Source organism: Bison bison, unplaced genomic scaffold (genome assembly GCF_000754665.1).
Source record: "Bison bison bison isolate TAMUID 2011002044 unplaced genomic scaffold, Bison_UMD1.0 scf7180017864109, whole genome shotgun sequence".
NCBI classification, from domain to species: domain Eukaryota; kingdom Metazoa; phylum Chordata; class Mammalia; order Artiodactyla; family Bovidae; genus Bison; species Bison bison.
This window is the reverse complement of record NW_011494681.1, coordinates 2651740-2655219: the sequence shown is the minus strand read 5'-3', so window position 1 is coordinate 2655219 and position 3480 is coordinate 2651740.

Below are 3480 nucleotides of genomic sequence, written 5' to 3'. Positions count from 1 at the left end.
CAGTTTTCCAAAGGCATTGTGCCAGGCTGCATAGTAGTGAGCAGTGTAGTTAACTCTTGAACAGTGGAGTAGGGTTAGGGGTGCTGACTCTGAACATGGCCTAAAATCTGCATGTAACTTCACAGTGGGCTGCATCAGCAGTTCTGCACTCTGAGATTCTACCAACCGCTGATTGTGTTGTGTGTGTGTGTGATTCAGTGAAAAAAGCCTGCATTAAGTGGACCCATGCAATTCAAACTCATGTTGCTCAAGGGTCAACTGTATGAGAATTCCAGTTTCTCTAATCCTCACTAACACTTGAAATTTTTCTGTCTTCACTTAAGCGATTCTAGTGGTTTGATGGGGTGTCACATGGGGATTTATATAATTTGTATTTCCCTGATCTCTGTTGAAGTTAAGCACCTTTCCATAAGTCTGTTGGCCATCTGGAGAGTCTCTTTTGTGACATGCCAGTTCAAGTGGTTTATCATTTGCAATGTCTGATGTTTTGTTTGTGTAATTCTTTGTACATTCTATGTGGATCTTTGCTGAGTCTATGTGATGTAAGTATCTTTCCCCATTTGGTGGCTTGATTTTCCATTCTCTTTATGTTGTGATAAATAGAAACTCATAATTGTGAAGTAGTCCATCATAAAGTTCCGTCTTGGTTCGTGCTTATTGTGGCCTGCCTAAGAAATTGGTCTAGTACTCCAAGGTAATGAAAATATTCTTCTGTTTTCTTCTAGAAGATTTAGTTTTGTCCTTTACATTTATATCAGCAGTCCACCTGTACTTTATTTTTTGTTTATGCTGTGAAATATAGGAGTCAAGATTAAATATTTTCCTTAGGAAATCAGTTTGAGGTGTGCTAACTAGCTTCAGTCCTGTCTGACTCTTTGCTACCCTGTGGACAGAAGCGCTTCAGGCCCCTCCCTCCATGGGATTCTCCAGGCAAGAATACTAGAGTGGGTGGCCATGGCCTCCTCTGGGGGATCTTCCCTAATACCATTTATTAAAAAAGACCGTGCTTTCCTCACTACACTCAAGTGTCACATTTGTCATAAGTCAGGTGACTGAGAGACTGAACAATGACAAGGTGATGGCATCATTCGTGTGTGTGCTTCCGGACTCCCTCTTCTGTCCCATTAGTCTCTTTGTCCTTGAGCTAATATCATATTGGTTTAATAACTATATCTTTATAGTATGTTGTGGTGTTTGGAAATATAAGTTCTCCAGCTTTGTGTTCAAGACTGTCTTGGCTATTCTTGGGCTTTGCAAACTAGATATTAGGATCAGCTTGTCAATTTCCATTTAAAAAATCTGTTGGAATTTTTTTAAGATTGCATTTAATCTATACATCATCTGCCATCTTGACAAGACTTAAATGCAACCCAATCCATGAGTAAAAAATCTCCATCCTTTCATGTATTTGTAGCTATTCTGAAATTTTTCTCAAAGATGTTTCGTAGTTTTGAATGTATAGATTTTATCTTTTTAGATTTGTTCTTCCGTATTTAATATCTCTGTATTATAATTAAAAATTTTTTTCTTTTTTCTTGATATATAGACATTAAATTGACTTTTAAAAATATTGTTCTTGTAATTAGCAATTTTACCAGATGTGCTTATTAATTCTAATAGATTTTTTGCAGTTTTGTATGTGTGCAAAGCATTCTGAAAACATTGTTGTGTCTTCTACCTATTTTATTTCTTCCCTTTTTAAACTTTATGGCTTTTCTTTTGTGTCTTACTGCACGGCCTAGGACCACAGTGTTGTAGAAAGTATTAACAGTTTTACCACTAAGTATGATGTTTGCAGTAGGTTTTTCTTAGTTCTTTTTACTAATAGATTGCTGAGAATTTTTATTGTAAGTGGATGCTGAATGAGTTTGAGCAAATTCCAGGAGATAGTGAAGGATAGGGAAACTGGTGAGCTACAATTCATGGGGTCGCAAAGAGTCAGACACGACTTAGCAACTGAATAACAACAAATGTTGTCAAATACTTTTTCTATCAAGATGAACATATGATTTCTCTCCTTTTTTCTCTTTATGTAGTTAATCACATTGATTGACTTTTTGATGCTAACCCTGGAATAAATAAACTGGGTTGTGCTGTCTTATCTTTTTTACATATCTTTACATTAAGTGAGGTGATATTTTATTTGGGAAATTTGCACATTCATGAAAGTGGTTGGTCTGTGATTGTTCTTATAGGGTCCTTGTCTAGATTTGTCAGTAAGATTATCTGACTTTACAAGTTGGTAAATGTTCTTTTATTCTGTTTTGTAGAAGAATTTGTGTACAGTTAATATTATTACTTTCTTAAACTTTTGGAAGAATTCACCAGGGAAGAAATATGAACCACAAATTGTCTTTGTGGGAAGTCTTCTAGTAATAGACTCAATTTATTTAATAGATACTGAACAATTCAGATTTCCTGTTTATTCTTTTATCAGTTTCAGTGAGTTTTTCAAGGAATACACCCATTCCTGTATGTTACCAAATTTAAAGCTTCTCTCAATATCCTCTGAATATCTTTTTATCATTTAGAAGTCTGGTCATTTCCCATTTTTCTCTCCTGATTTTGGTAATTTCTGTTTTTCCCATTTTTTTTTTCTTGCTGGGAGTATATAAATTTTATTAATATCTTCAGAGAACCAGCCTTTAGCTTTGTTAATTTCCTCTCTGTATATTTCTTAATTTGTTGCTTTCTCTTTATCATATTTAGTATTTCCTTCCTTCTGCTTTTTTTTTTTTAAGTTCCTGTTCTTTTTCTAATTCTTGAGATGGAAGTTTAGATCATTGGTTTTCAGCCTTTCTTCTTTCCAATCTTTGCATTTTCAGACCACAGATTTCCATGTTTGACATTGCTTTGGAGTAGCAAACAAGGGGCTTCCCTGTGGCTCAGACAGTAAAGAATCTGCTTGCGATGCAGGAGGCCCCGGGTTTGATCTCTGGGTTGGGAAGATCCCCTGGAGAAGGGAATGGCAATCCACTCCAGTAGTCTTGCCTGGAGAATTCCACAAACAGAGGACCCACGTGGGCACAGTCCATGGGGTCGCAGAGTCAGACACAGATTTAAAATTTGTATCTTCATTATTAATTAATTTAAAATGTTTTCTACTTTCTGTTGGGATTACTTCTTTGACTCATTGTTTATTTTAAAAGGTACTGATTAACTTTCAGACAGTTGAGGACTTTCTGTTTTTAGTTATGGAGTTCTAACTTAATTCCACTGTGCAGAGAGTATTTGAAAAGATTTTAGTTTTTTTTAAATATAAATTTATTTAATTGGAGGTTAATTACTACAGTATTGTATTGGTTTTGCCATACATCAACATGAATCCGCCACGGGTGTACACGTGTTCCCCATCCTGAAGCCTCCTCCCACCTCCCTCCCCATACCATCCCTATGGGTCATCCCAGTGAACCAGCCCCAAGCATCCAGTATCATGCATCGAGCTTGGACTGGCAATTCGTTTCATATATGATATTATAC